We start from the raw sequence: 16571 nt of genomic DNA, 5'->3' as shown, positions 1-16571 counted from the left end.
CCGAGAGCAAAGTATTGCCGTGATTGGAAACTTTCAGAGTGAGTGCTGAAAGAGAAAGATGGCCCACAGCCAATGCTATTAACTTTTTCTATCGGAGCGCTGCAGTGCAGATGTAAGCGTAAGTTATAATGACAGGGTTTTGCTGACTTGTGTTGGGCCACAACCACTGTGCACCTCATCTAAATTCACAGCAGGAAAAGCGTGAGGGAGAGAAAAGAGATGGAGGCAAAGCAGTGAGAGTGATGATGAGAGGGATGAAGTAGGAAGTGAGGACAAGGAGGCTTCATACGAAGAATGAGGTAGGTCACAATGAAAACACATTTCCTCCACTTTTTTTCAGCTCGAAATTTAAAATGTGCTTCAAAAAGGCTACCTTCTGAGCCGCTTTACCGAGGTCCAGTTTAGAGCTGCGCTAAAACAGTTTTGTGCCAACCCTTTGCCGCAATTTTTTTGACACACTTGGTTGGATGGAATGCAACCAATATGTTCAGTGATCCATTTAAAATAGTTTTTTTTCTTTTCTCATTCTTGCCATTTATATTTTCTCTCAGTACCATTTTTAGTTGTTTCCCGATCCGTATGCTTAGAGTACCTTGTTTTGAATACCAAGCAGTCTTATTTTAATTGATTGCTCTGTGTTCGGTGATGTTTATCGCAGTGAAGAAAGTAATAAAATCCAGTCAACAAGGTGGATGGCTGACAAATATATTTGAATTTCGTTTGCAAGAGCATCTGGCAACATTAACTTTTTCACTGTTTTCCTCAAATACACACAATTCAGATAGCATAAAGTTTCCATTATCCCATATTTTTGTTTACAGTACGCCCTTTGCAGACAGACTTTGAGACAAACCACTTGCATGTAAAGATGTATGGCTGTGACCATTTAAATCATTCATACATTCCAGTCCCACACAAGTGATTGGAATGCTGACTACCGACACGGATACCAATTAAGTGTCTAAGATTTACAGATGTGGTCAACTTATATTGAAGTTGTATGTGTGTATCTATATACCAAATAAGTTGAGTGTGAACAACCGGATAAGTGCTACAGCACGTGTGGGCTCAGGTATCGTTATTTCCGCTGTCTGCAATATTTTATTGTTTCTTGGACCAGGTGAAATAAACTGTTCGCAGACTGTTAAATGGCAGTTTTAAGCACTGGTACTTACATCAATGATAATTATAAGGTATTGAAATATTTTACTCACATATTTTTGTTTGTTCATTTCAAACAGTGTTATTCTACAACAAATGTGGAATAATACAAAATACAGTGAGAGACCAAAATGGTCTAATACGGAAACAAACAAATACACCTAATAATGTCAACATAATCATTGTAGTTTTTATATATATACAGTGATACCTCGGTTTAAGAACCCCTCGGCTTACGAACTTCTCAGTTTACGCAACATTACATTTATGACAATTTTACCTTGGCATACGAACTTTCCTTTGGCTACGAACCTTTTTCGTACACGGAGCTGCCTCAATGAGTGATGTGTCGTTCGCGAACGAGCCCGTTCTTCTAACAACAAAATGGCAAATGTTTTTGTCCTCTATTCCCCGCCCCCAGTCTTCAGTTAAAGCCATGTGATTGGTCAAGAACGCAGCAGTGAGCGGGGGTGGTTTAAACATTAAAGAAAGAGGCAGACGACAGTGAGAGAGTTTCAACTTTGATAGGCAGAGTGTGGACTGCAAGGTTAAAATATCCCATGAATCAGGCTCCACAAACTACCCGCAAAAGCCATCTGTGCACTTGATGCAAAAAGCTATCAACCCAGCTAAACAGAACACTATTGATGAGTAACTAGATAAAATTAAAAAAAAAAAAAATAGAAAGCACCCACAAGGGATCATTCCTCAAGATGGTGAAAGAAGAAGGTCACCTTCCTCATCAAGTATCGATGAAAAGGTTTCTTCAGCCGTCATCTGTACTTCTTTGAAGGTGTCGGACGTTTCGCTTCTTATCCAAGAAACTTTGTCAGCAAACTAAAGTCTTACTGGTAGTTTTTATTTAGTTGTTTTATGAAAATCGCTTCTTTTACTCCCCTTTCAAACCATCTATGTTCTTTCGCTATGATTTTAACCTTGAAAGGGGAGTAAAAGAAGCGATTTTCATAAAACAATTCAATCCTTCATTAAACCGGTTTGGTGGGGTGAGGTTCAATTTGGATCGATCATACAATAGCCTGATTAGGCAACATAGGATTAGTAATTCTGATGAGGTGATACCGGTCGATGTGGGGCAATCAGGACAGCTGCAGGGAGTAGTCCTCTGCTCCTCCCAACCTGAGAGCAGGGACCTATCATAGCAGAGTCCGGCACCGCCATGTCTGGACAGTAGGGATATATATATATAGGGCCTAAACTACCAGTAAGACTTTAGTTTGCTGACGAAGTTTCTTGGATAAGAAGCGAAACGTCCGACACCTTCAAAGAAGTACAGATGACGGCTGAAGAAACCTTCTCATCGATGGACCACTCCTGTATGACTGAGATCTTACACAGACTTGTTCCTCATCAAGTGTTTAATGCTGATGAAACCAGCCACTCCATTCCATCAAGCCATCAACGACCATCACAATGTTAAATAAAATATTTTATTATACCGTACAGTTTATTTCTTTAATTATAAGACCATAGCACATTTATTATACATAAAATAAGGTATACTTTGTGTAGTTTTAAGGCTTTGAAAATTAGGAAGTAGAAAATTATGTTTTATGGGGACCTGGGAACGGATTATTCTCATTTTAATGGTTTCCTATGGGAAATTAATTTTTGGGATACACACGTTTACCTTACACACTCTGTATGGGAACCAATTAAGTTCGTAAGCCAGGGTATATATATTTCCAGTGTATAAGGCGCACCAGAGTATAAGGCGCACCCCAATGAATGGTGTATTTTCAAACTTTGTCCATATATAAGTTACACCGGACTGTAAGGCGCACCTTCAGTGAATGAAAAACATTTTCCAAATATAAAATATAAATATATAAAAGACTGCGCTAAGAGGTACGTTGATTAGCTCACTTAATATCCAAAGAAGGCTTGAAATGTACCACTTGTAGACCAAGAAAATACTACAGTGGTACCTCTGTTCTCAACCATAATCCGTTCCAGAACCCTGTTCGAAAACCGATTTGTTTGAACACTGAAACCATTTTTCCCATTACAAATAATGTAAATCGTTTCAATCCATTCCAACACCCTGAATAGTACAGTATTTTATCCATTATTTTATGCATGAAATTGCACATTAAAATGCTGACCAACACATAAAAAGCAATGTATATCTCAGAAAATATTAAGAAAATGGCAAAGACACAAATAACATAAACATAAATGTAACCCAGGCTAATTGTACGTTCGTGAAGAAAATAATTATAAATATGATTTTTTACCTTTGTGGTGGTCAGCAGAAGGCACAGGTGGACGGAGGAAGGAAATTTATTGTTTGGAAGGAGTCCCCTTCCATAAAAACTTCAGGGAGCTCTTCTGTCTGAGGGGTGCTCACACGTTCAAATCTCTTTGCTCCTGTCACGTGCGAGTTGACAGTAGGGGGCGGGGCTGCCTCTCCCGGCCGCCCTCCACCTGCTGTCAATTCTCTAATCACGGACACGGGGCATTTATACGGTTCGCGATCACCTCGCCAATACCGGATGATTGACTCACCTCGCCACCGTACCTGGACTCTTCCTTCGATGCGCAAGTGTATCCTGTCCGAGGTATTTTCCCTGCGTCTTGTAAATTTATGTCACCTTCCGGGATTGCGTAATTTTGCACCCTCGTGTGCCATTTGCTTTTTGGCGTAGTAAGTGGGTCGGATCACCCCCTGCCTTCTTACTCGCTGTTTTCTTTTATTTGTGAATAAACATCCTGCTTGGTTAGTACGTCTCTGCCGCCTGCTTTGGGATCCCAAACATTCCACTACGTTCCGACGAGTCAGCTGCCGTCACTCTCCCTCGGAACGTGACAGCTACGGATGACTCGGCTACAGGATGTTGTTTTCTTTTGAAATATCTATCCAATGACACTTGCTCTCACTCCCACAGCCACATCACTATTTCACAGCCTCCTTATTCTTTAATATCGCACTGATCGTAGATTTCGCCATGCTGTATTCCCTAGCCAGATCAGACACTCGCACACCTCCTTCATATTTTGCAATTATTTATTTCTTAAATGCAATAGTTGTACGCACTACTTTTCTTTTTTCACTTGTAGCAGCACTTACTTTCTTTGGCATGATTAGGGGCTAAAACTCTTCGTACACCTATATTAAACGCTAGAGCAAAACGCAGCATGTCCGCAAGCGACAACAGTTGGTCACGGAGAGAGCGATACACCCGTATGCCGCTCAGCACCCCACACTCTTGTACACACTCACGCGTCGTACCGGCATTCGAACACCGATTATTGTTTGAACTGCGAAGCAAGAATTTCTCGAATATTTTGTTCGGACTCCGATTTGTTCAAACTGTGAGTTGTTCGAAAACCGAGGTTCCACTGTATTTCCTCAGCTAAACAAAAACCTTGAGATTTGACCCTTCTTTCCCCTATTCCACTTTCAACTGCTGTGTTCATACTTGCACGAAAAGGTCTCCATCGAAAATCTGCCCACCACAACATCTTTCAAAAATACAGTATGCAGTAACCCCCTAACTTTTGTTCAGTTTGCAGACAGAACAGTGAAGATACTGTCCAACCATGGTCGGCTCTTTATAATGTTGATGGTCCACACAAGAAGCTTTGTCCTTGAAATGAATTAGTGCCTGCCCTTCTTCTCCTACCTTCCCCATGGCTCTTCAATGCTACCTAAGAGTCCTCAAGCCCAACAACCTAGCTTCCGCTGATCTCTTCTCATCAGTGACATGGGTCTTTTACCTTGCGTATAGCCACAGTGAGAACTAAAAGCAGAAAAGGAGCTGCTGAATAATGTATGACCTAGATTCATGATATGTTCTCATTTTTCAAAGTAAGGTTAGAAAAATACCAAACGCATACTTTGCTTGAGACAAAAAAAGTTCAAAAAGAAGCCACGAGTGGATTACCAGGAGAGATTAGTTAAAATGAGGTAAATACTATATCATATTAAATATTAAAGGACAACCGACATCACTTTTTTGTTTCCTAACTGACATCAGAAAAACGTTTTATAGCATCGAAAATACACAAAACACGCAGTATGATATTTTAGTCAAATGCTAAACACCAATAAAAATGACTTAAAGTGTCCAACATCTACAAAAAAAATGAACCCGAAAGTGGCCAGTTTCAGAAGATCCCGCCCCCTTGTTCGTGGCGTCACCCCAAGATGTCTTGCCTTGCTGGAGAATCAAAACAATGGCTTCAGATTCGGAGAATATGATTTCTTGTTACTCATCCAGTTATGAATATGATTCAAATAGTTCTGAAGAGGAAAGCATACATGTTTGCAATCGATTAAAGAATTTATTCTGTGCCATTTTGAGGCAACAGGGGGGGAAATGTAGCACTAAAAAAGAGGCAGAAAATGGTGACAAAGCTCTGTGTAAGGAATTAATCAGCCCGTTTCCACAGGCTGATTAATTCCTTACTTTGTGCTTTGTCACCCTCTTCTGCCTCTTTCTGGTGCAACACGAAGTTTTCAGACCAAACAATTACAGCAAAATGCATTGACGTGATGGAAGGACTGCTACAATGTGTCATTTTTTCGGTCAGGGGCGTTCCTTCAGTGCCGTAAGGTGAGGACTCGTCACCAACTCAAAAACAAGACATCCGAAATATTCAACGTGAGTCTTAAAACGTAAAATATAGCTTTCTGCGGTGGAATCTTTGTAAAATATGCTCAGTAGTCGTCATTTGAATCCATTTTACAAATTATGGACACAACTTGTCCGGAGACATCAGTTGTCCTTTAATCGTACTCTTTCACCAACATATAATAATTGGGGTAGTACAGTGCAATAGAAAGAAATATTTTTCATTCATGACCATTTTTGGTGGGGGGTATCACCTCACTGTTACTGTTATAAAGTTCTTGATAATTACAGATTTATAATCTATCATGCTGACATAGAAAAATAGCGTCCGTGCGATGACAGTTATGACATAAATGCAAGTGGACATTTTCTATTTATCAGAGTACTTCCCTTGTTTCTACAGTTTTATTTGTAAGTATGCCCTTAGCTTCAGTTCTAGCAACTAATCTCTGACTTTAGCATGTTGATTAGCAGCAAATCTTTCTTCACAGATCTAACTATGAATTTCCTTCGATGAGAAGGTTTCTTCAGCCGTCATCTGTACAAAAGTGAAGGTTTCGGACGTTTCGCCTCCTATCCAAGAGGCTTCGTCAGCGAACTAAAGTCTGACTGGTCGTATCGGCCCCATTTATATATCCCTAATGTCCAGACCTGGTGGCGCCGGACACAGCTATGATAGGTCCCTACTCTCAGGTTGGGGGGGGGCGCGGGACCCCCCCCCTGTGGCCCCACTGATTGTTCCTACATTCCTGACTAACGATTGGCCTATTACACCCACTCCCCCCGGTATCACCTCATCAGCATAACGACCCTCATCAGCATTGCGAAAGTTGCCTAACCTGTTTTGCCTGAGCAGGCTATTGTATGAACGATCCAAATTGAACCTCACACCACCAGACCGGTTTAATGAAGGATTTTGTTGTTTTATAAGAATCGCCTCTTTCACCCCCCTTTCAAACCATCTATGTTCTTTCGCTAAGATTTTAACCTCATTGTCGTCAAATGAGTGGTTGCTAGCTTTTAGGTGCAAATGTACTGCCGATTGAGGCCCACTAGTATTATCCCTGCGATGTTGATAAAGTCTTTTTTTGAGAATTTGTTGAGTCTCCCCAATGTACTGCTCTTTACAATTTTCATTCTTACAATGTATGGAATAAACTACATTACTTTGTTTTTCATTTGGTAGCCTATCTTTTGGATGCACTAATTTTTGCCTTAACGTGTTTATCGGTTTGAAATAAGTAGGAATTTTATGTTGCCAAAGGACTCTTTGTAATTTTTCAGAAACTCCTGTAATGTACGGTACTGCTACTCCTCTCCTTTTAGAATCTTGAGAATTATTGGTTTCGTTCGCTATTCTTTCTTTCTGACATTTGTTGAATGACCACTGAGGGTACCCACAGTTAGTGAGTGCTCTCCTGATATGTTTTGACTCCTTTTCTCTACCTTCAGTGCTAGTTGGTATTAGTTTAGCCCTATGCTGGAGGGTTCTGATAACTCCTAGTTTATGTTGTAAAGGGTGGTTAGAGTCAAAAAGTAAGTATTGGTCAGTGTGCGTAGCCTTCCTAAAGACTTCTGTTTTTAGCGCTCTGTCCTCTTTTATAATTACTTTACAATCCAAGAAGGCTAGTTGGTTCTCTTGAATGTCCTCACGAGTAAATTTAATGTTGAAGTCTACAGAGTTGAGATGATCTGTGAAGGATTGAATTTCTTGTTTCTTAATTATGACAAAAGTATCGTCCACATATCTAAACCAGTGTCTAGGTTTTGTCCCTGGGAAGGATGTGAGGGCCTGTTTCTCCATCTCTTCCATGTAAAGATTAGCCACTATGGGTGAAACTGGTGAGCCCATAGCACAACCATGGATTTGTTTATAAAATTTTTCCCGAAATTGAAAATACGTAGTATTAAGGCAGATTTCTAATAATTGGCAGATGTGATCCGGTTTCAGTTTGGTTCTTTCATGCAGAGAAACATCCGCCAGCAGCCTCGTCCTCACCACTGAGACTGCTGCTGGGGTTGGGACAGATGTAAAGAGAGAAGTCACATCGTATGATGCCAAAGTTTCCTCAGGTTCCAATATGAGGTCTTTGATCCTCTCTACAAACCCTGTGGTGTTCTCTACGTGGTATTCTGTGTTACCAACCAACGGAGCTAAAATAGTTTTTAAATATTTGGCTACATTGTATGTAGAGGAGTCAATCCTTCATTAAACCGGTCTGGTGGTGTGAGGTTCAATTTGGATCGTTCATACAATAGCCTGCTCAGGCAAAACAGGTTAGGCAACTTTCGCAATGCTGATGAGGGTCGTTATGCTGATGAGGTGATACCGGGGGGAGTGGGTGTAATAGGCCAATCGTTAGTCAGGAATGTAGGAACAATCAGTGGGGCCACAGGGGGGGGGTCCCGCGCCCCCCCCCCCCCCCCCCCCAACCTGAGAGTAGGGACCTATCATAGCTGTGTCCGGCGCCACCAGGTCTGGACATTAGGGATATATAAATGGGGCCGATACGACCAGTCAGACTTTAGTTCGCTGACGAAGCCTCTTGGATAGGAGGCGAAACGTCCGAAACCTTCACTTTTGTACAGATGACGGCTGAAGAAACCTTCTCATCGATGGACCACTCCTGTACGACTGAGAGCTTACACAGACGTATGAATTTCCTTCTTCATATCTCACTTGGCTTGACATTGAATAAGCATGGCATGTAAGCCCACTTAAATAAGTGTTCTTTTTTTAATGACAACGTGCAAAGGTACCGATGAAATGCATTTCCTACATTGCCACACACAAATGACAAAAGCATAAAACTCTTGACGTCATTAGCAAATGATTTTCCTTTATTTTCTCAAAGAACCAATCTGCTGCCCTTTTGCTAAAACGGTTAAATTTGCCCAAATGTTTCTCAATTGAGAGGTTACAAATCGCTGCAAGATGTAATAGTTTGGCCTCCATTCTAAACGTGATGAAAATGCACTTATTTTATTTTATGTCATTTTTAGTCAGAGCGATTAAGTGAAATTTATAACAAAGTAAAATCACAGGTTCCTTTGGGGGGTGACTAATGTGAAATTGTTTGGGGTGGTTTACTGTTCCTTGGGCTAAAATGCTTGTGAATACTGCCCCAGGTCAAGTATAATATTAATAATAATAATACATTTAATTTACAAGCTCCTTTCTGAACACCCAAGGACACTTTACAACAAAGACAACACACAAAACAGTAAAATCATGCATAAAACAATAAATAATAAAACAGCATAATAAATTAGACCACGAAAGCAAGTTTAAACAGGTGGGTTTTCAGGTGAGATTTGAAAGTAGGAAGGGAGTTAATGTTGCGGATGTTGGGTGGAAGTGAGTTCCAGAGTTTAGGAGCGGAGCGGCTGAAAGCTCTGCACCCCATCGTTGTGAGACGGGCAGAGGGCGTGGAGAGGTGGAGGGAGGAAGAGGATCTGAGGGCCCGAGAAGGAACGGAGATTTGAATTAGGTCAGACAGATAGGGGGGGGGGGGGAGCGGCCCGGTAGCCGAGTGGTGAGCACACCGGCTTCACGTCCCGGTCCGGCCTCCCTGTGTGGAGTTTGCATGTTCTCCCCGGACCCGTGTGGGTTTTCTCCGGGTCCTCCGGTTTCCTCCCACACTCCAAAAACATGCATGGCAGGCAGATTGACCACTCCAAATTGTCCCTAGGCGTGAGAGTGACTGTTGTACGTCTTTGTGTGCCCTGTGATTGGCTGGCAACCAATTCAGGGTGTCCCCCGCCTCGTGCCCGAAGACAGCTGAGATAGGCTCCAGCAACCCCCGCGACCCTAATGAGGAATAAGCGGTACGGATAATGAGATGAGATGAGAGATAGGGAGGGGCAAGGTTATGGATGGCTTTAAATGTAAACAGAAGTATCTTGAATTCAATACGGAGTTTAACAGGGAGCCAGTGGAGCTGTTGGAGGAGCTGTTGGAGGAGCTGAACTTCCGGGTCGAGTGTACGCTGGCGCGCTTTTGGCTGCCGCTGTTCGCCCGCAAACAAACATAATGCCACAATACTCTTTGCATATGGTGGAGCAACAAATGGAACTCTCTACGCATAGGCAGCATGTACTATGCATCGGGAGCATGTTGGAAAGATAAAGAGAAAGAGAGAGAGAGAGAGAGAGAGAGAGAGAGAGAGAGAGAGAGAGAGAGAGAGAGAGAGAGAGAGAGAGAGGCAGAGGCAGAGGCAGAGGCAGACAGGCAGGCAGACACAATTTTGGTCTTTTGTGACACCAGTCAAATTATAGGTTATTAATAACCAAATATACTCGGTCCTCAAATAATTTCACTTGAACATTCAACCTGTGCTCTTTTCCAAGAATAGGCTACCGATCCGATGGTCATGCAAGCTATAGAATAGGCAGAGGTGGGTTATTGGGTCACCTCTGAGAAGAAGCACGTGAGGTGTGAGGTAATTTCAATCAGATAGTCTTTATTTGGAAAATATACACATATCCCAAATCAGAATCAGAATCAGAATCATCTTTATTGCCAAGTATGTAGAACACACAAGGAATTTGTTTCCGGTAGAACACGCTGCACTAGTATCGTTGTCAAAAAAACTGCTAAGTGGCACTATACAGTTCCATTTTGGCTACTGTTGAAAGAGTTCAAAGAGTTAATGGCTTGGGGGAAGAAGCTGTTTAAATGTCTGCTGGATTTGGTGCGCATGGATCGGTAGCGCCTGCCTGAGGGGAGTAGCTGGAAAAGGTGGTGGGCAGGGTGCGGAGGGTCCAGTAGGATTTTCCGCGCCCTAGTTTGGATTCTTGCAGCGTGCAAGTCCTCGAGAGTGGGTAGGGAGGTGCCAATTATTTTTTCCGCCTAACTGTCCGTTGAAGTCGGATTTTGTCCATTTTTGTGGCGGCCCCGAACCAAACGGTGATGGAAGAACACAGGATGGATTCGATGACAGCCGTGTAGAAATGTTGCAGCACCTCCTGTGGCAGGCCATGCTTCTTTAGCAGCCTCAGGAAGTACATTCTCTGTTGGGCCTTTTTCAGGATAGAGTTGGTGTTGACATCCCACTTCATGTCCTGGGAGACTGTGATTCCCAGGAACTTGAAGGTCTCAACGGTTGACACCAGGAAGTTGGATAGTGTGAGGGGTAGCTGTGGTGATGGATGTTTCCTGAAGTCCACGATCATCTCAACTGTCTTGAGCGTGTTCAGCTCCAGGTTGTGACGGCTGCACCAGAGCTCCAGCTGCTCCACTTGTTGTCGGTACGCAGACTCGTCGCCGTCTTTGATGAGACCGATGACCGTGATGTCGTCTGCGAACTTTATGAATTTGACAGCTGGGTGCGTTGAGGTGCAGTCGTTCGTGTAGAGAGAGAAGAGCAATGGAGAGAGGACGCATCCCTGCGGGGCTCCAGTGCTCGTGGTTCGTGTTGTGGATGATATATTTCCCAGTCTGACCTGTTGTGTCCGTCCTGTCAGGAAGCTGAGGGTCCACTGGCAGATCGTGGGGGACACACCAAGCTGGAGAAGTTTGGGGATGAGGAGTTCTGGGATGATGGTATTGAACGCAGAGCTGTAGTCCACAAACAGGATCCTTGCGTAGGTTCCTGTGTTGTCAAGGTGGTCGAGGATGTGATGCAGTCCAATGTTGACTGCATCCTCCACAGACCTGTTTGCCCGGTAGGCAAACTGAAGAGGATCTAGCAGAGGTCCGGTGATGTTCTTTAGGTGGTTCAGCACGAGGCGTTCAAAGGACTTCATGACCACAGACGTCAGAGCGACAGGTCGATAGTCGTTCAATCCCGAGGGTGCTGGTTTCTTTGGAACTGGGACGATAGTAGACTGTTTGAAGCAGGATGGGACTTCACACTGCTCCAGGGATCTGTTGAAGATTTGTGTGAAGACCGGAGCCAGCTGGTAAGCGCAGACTCTCAGGCAGGAGGGGGACACTCTGTCAGGTCCTGCAGCTTTCTTGATCTTCTGTTGCTTGAAGAGCCGTCTAACGTCCAGTTCGTGGATCTGTAGGGCAGAGGGCGGAGATACGGTAGTTTCTGATAATGGTGGGCAGACCGGGGAAATGGGGGTGTCCTTTGAAAATCGGCAAAAGTATGTATTAAACTCATCAGACATACCGCTGTTGTACACTGCTTGGGGGCAAGGTAAACGATAATTTGTTATTGTTTTCAGGCCATTCCACACCGATGCAGAGTCGTTAGCGGAGAACTGTTTGTTAAGCCTCTCCGCATAACTTTTCTTTGCAATGTTAATTTCCTTCGTCAGCCTGTTTCGGGCGAGTTTGTAAACTGCTCGATCGCCGCTTTTAAATGCGGATTCTTTCTCTTTCCTAAGCTGCCTGAGTTTGGGAGTGAACCATGGCTTGTTGTTGTTGAATGAGCGGAAGGACTTTGTTGGTACACACATGTCCTCACAGAAACTGATGTATGATGTTACAGTGTCTGTGTATTCATCCAATGTGCCCGTTGAAGTTTCAAAGACGCTCCAATCAGTGCAGTCTAAGCATTCTTGTAGCGATAACTTTGCTTCATCTGTCCATGTTTTAACTGTCTTGACTACCGGTTTTACACATTTGAGTTTCTGTTTGTATGTGGGAATTAAGTGGATTAAATAGTGGTCAGAAAGACCCAATGCTGCATGCGCAACAGACCGGTATGCGCCTTTGAGTGCTGTGTAACAATGATCTAGAATGTTTTCTCCTCTGGTGAAACAGTCAATATGCTGCTTATATTTGGGAAGTTCACGGTTTAAACGTGTTTGATTAAAATCGCCCAAAATGATCAGGGGTGATTCTGGATATTTTAGTTCGAGATGGTTTACATGGTCCGCTAGCGTTTGTATACACGCTTTAGCATTAGCTTGTGGCGCGATGTACACGGCAACGAGAATAAAGGAAGCGAACTCACGTGGCGAGTAGATTGGCTTGCAGTTGAGAGACAGCGATTCCAAACCAGGGCTGCAGTGTGCGTCGAGCATCGTGACATCGGTGCACCATTCTTCGTTGATGTAGAAGCATATTCCACCGCCTTTGGATTTCCCTGATTGCTCCGTATCACGGTCGGCCCGAAGGAGACGGAATCCGGGTAGGTGTAGTGCGGAATCCGGGTGGCGGTCACTGAGCCAAGTCTCAGTGAAGCACAGCGCAGCAGAGCGGGCAAACGTTTTATTGGTCTTTGTGAGAAGCAGAAGTTCGTCCATCTTGTTTGGTAGTGAGCGTAGATTAGCGAGGTGGATCGATGGGAGCGGCGTTCGAAATCCACGCTGCCGAAGCTTGACGAGAACGCCGGCTCGCTTCCCCCTCCTACGCCGGCGTCTCAAAGCTCCGTACAGAGCTGCTACGCCGCTCGCGAGCAGCCCCGAAAAACCTTGTAGATTTTGGTGTGTCGGTGAAAATAGTCCAAGAGTGGATTCCCCAATGCTCAGTAACTCTTCCCTCGTGTAACTGAGTCGCGTAGGAAGTTCACGGTTTAAATGATCAGGGGTGATTCTGGATATTTTAGTTCGAGATGGTTTACATGGTCCGCTAGCGTTTGTATACACGCGTTAGCATTAGCTTGTGGCGCGATGTACACGGCAACGAGAATAAAGGAAGCAAACTCACGTGGCGAGTAGAATGGCTTGCAGTTGAGAGACAACAATTCCAAACCAGGGCTGCAGTGTGCGTCGAGCATCGTGACATCAGTGCACCATTCTTCGTTGATGTAGAAGCATAGTCCACCGCCTTTGGATTTCCCTGATTGCTTCGTATCACGGTCGGCCCGAAGGAGACGGAATCCGGGTAGGTGTAGCGCGGAATCCGGGTGGCGGTCACTAAGCCAAGTCTCAGTGAAGCACAGCGCAGCAGAGCGGGCAAACGTTTTATTGGTCTTTGTGAGAAGCAGAAGTTCGTCCATCTTGTTTGGTAGTGAGCGTAGATTAGCGAGGTGGATCGATAGGAGCGGCGTTCGAAATCCACGCTGACGTAGCTTGACGAGCACGCCGGCTCGCTTCCCCGTCCTACGCCGGCGTCTCAAAGCTCCGTACAGAGCTGCTACGCCGCTCGCGAGCAGCCCCGAAAAACCTTGTAGATTTTGGTGTGTCGGTGAAAATAGTCCAAGAGTGGATTCCCCAATGCTCAGTAACTCTTCCCTCGTGTAACTGAGTCGCGTAGGATCGCAAAAAAACAAATGAAAATGACAAAACCAGGAACAATACTAGGGAGCGTGTGACCGAGGCTGCCATCCGCGGCGCCATCTTGGTTCATACTTGGTTGTGCGTGCTTTGCCTCTGAATGCCACTCACTGTGATCTCAGGCTCAGACGGATTGTGTTCCGTGTCAAATGCATTTAACTTGCACGTGCCAGGGTACCAACGCACCAACAACGCATGCGCGCGCGCGCACACACACACACACACACACACACACACACACACACACACACACACACACACACACACACACACACACACACACACGCACACGCACGCACACACACACAGACACACACACACACATTCAAGTAAACACCTGCACGTTTATACAGAGGCAGACACAGTATCTGAGTGAAAAGAGAACTGACTTCACTGCGTTGTTATTTCATTCTATGCACGCTCTCCCATCCTGCCTTTGCAAAGGTCCCTGTGTCTGTCTTATTCAGCGTCTTCAAACTGTCTACAGGTCACAGCTCTGGAGGAGCAAAATCTCCGGTATAAGACAAATGTCAATGAGTGGAGAGATTCCAAAAAAAAACCAAGTGGCTTATAAGTGAAGTGATAAAAATGCATTCCACAGATGAGAGAGAAAAGTGGTTCGAATTTGAAAGATATGCCATATGCATAACCTGTAGGAGCGAGTTTGATTGATATGGAAATTATGTTTTGCTGTGCTGTTGTTGTTCAATCACGCTCCACCACTGACATGTACTCAGTGTCTAGTAGCAGTTAGAAGTTGTAGATGTAAATCGGGAGCAGGAAGTTTAGCTTCTGACTTTCACTTGTCATTAAAATCCAAGAGATCTCACTCCTCATTCAACAAGTCTGCAACATGCTTAAACAGGGATCCGGCTCAGGGTGGATTTACGCCACGCAACTGAAGTGACACAATTCAGGTTGTTTTCACAGTCTACCAGAGGGGTGTGAAGAGAAAAATGCAAATACAATTAAACATCCTGCAAACAGAAAAAGTGCCTCTTCAAAACGTGGATTGCAAATTAGATACCAATCAAACATCAATCGATGCAACGCAAACTAATTACCTACACCCCGTCAATGCAAGCCTCATGTCACATAAATCAGGCCATCCGTGCAGCAAAACAAAATGCCTGCATCTTGAGGCACATAAACAGACTTACAAGTAATTCTAAGTAGGTCTGTCACGTTTCGTATTTAGGATGATTTAATGCTATACGGGAGACAACATCTTTTCCACAAATGTGTTTCATTAGTCGCTGATGTGCTTGTTCTGTGCTATTACATTCATCCAATGTGAAGGGCGATTTTAAGATCCGCCTTTGGGTAAGTGCTCACCGAAGTGCTGTGCATGAAATAGATGAAATCCCATTTACACAGCGAAGAGGTCGATGGAAACGCTCAACCGGCCTTCACTACTCAGACACCCACTGCTGCACAATTTTAGGCCTGATAACAAACCCGTTACCTTTAGGAGTCATGATGTCCTCACTGTTTTTCCCATACGAGCCAGCAGTTCGGCCTTACGGTCTTGTTTTTTTTTTCACTCCCAAGAGAGCTGTGCACCTGATTAGCTCTGGCAAGTTTATTTCTTTGCATGTTTACATAATCGTTGTATATATGTGGTTTGAATTCTAGCCTCCCTATGCTTAGATCAAGCCTCATTGCTACTGATGACAAATGTGAAAAATCTCATTCATAGTTTTGCGCATGTGCTTTTACAAATGTGCAGTGCTCCTAATAGTTTTCTACCCCAAATTTAGTTAAGTAACGGAACGCAACCCGGCTACTGTTTGAAAAATGCTGTGAACTTTTATTCAGAAAAAAATAGAAAACGGAACAGAATAATAATAATAACTCATTCACTGCCTCCTGCCTGTGCAAAAATGTGTCCACTCCAGGGCCAGTTGTTGTCATTTTCACTCAAATAGCAGGACCCACACAATATTAAGTTTTAGGACTATATACACATTCGATGCAGCGTAAGAAACCTTAGAATCTCTTCTTTCATCAGAAAAAAAGTTCATGTCAAGCTTATTTGGTTCAAGAGTTCTATGCAGTGGAAGGCAAATGCTGCTCCCTCTTGGGAGTCAAAAAAAACATTGTCAGAGGTCTGACCGGAGCTTGATCCGCACCCAAGCACGGAAAACCAAAACCTGAACCAATTCAGGAATGATGCAGCCTGTCATGCTTTTCCAAATAAATTCGGGAATGGCAGTGAATGCGTTAAGTATTCTTCACATCTCCCACTCCATCACCGAGGCACATTGAAAAAAGACAACATGAATTGGAAGAGCTGTTCTAACTGAACGCAATTTGAATTCCAAACAAGACAAATTACTTGTAATTAAAAATGAATGCTGCCCTCTCACTAAACTGGTGCTCCTCCTTTATCAGACGTTTATGGACACTACACAAATCTTGAGATACCTCCGGTGTAAGAAGTCCACATTAAGTCTGACATGATTCTGACAAACTATGTTTTACGGCACACACGCTCACCTCAATTATTTGAGCAGTAAAGTCACAATTGAGCAGTTTTGTTTCCTTAGGTCATTATCATACCCAAGTGTTTAGTCAAGTCTATTTGTAAACGTAATGATCACGTTGGACCAGAAAGCCAATGAAACCATTGAAGAGTACTCT

General features: G+C 43.7%; 1 protein-coding gene across 1 annotated transcript in view; it reads right to left on the bottom strand.

The window, feature by feature from the left end:
- Nucleotides 1–16571, bottom strand: part of cdh13 (cadherin 13, H-cadherin (heart)) — a 377317-nt gene that overhangs the window by 57737 nt on the left and 303009 nt on the right. The gene's annotated exons all lie outside the window — the stretch shown is intronic.

Source organism: Hippocampus bargibanti, linkage group LG05 (genome assembly GCF_051943395.1).
Source record: "Hippocampus bargibanti isolate YZ-2025 linkage group LG05, ASM5194339v1, whole genome shotgun sequence".
Classification (NCBI taxonomy): domain Eukaryota; kingdom Metazoa; phylum Chordata; class Actinopteri; order Syngnathiformes; family Syngnathidae; genus Hippocampus; species Hippocampus bargibanti.
This window is presented reverse-complemented; position numbering and strand designations above follow the sequence as displayed.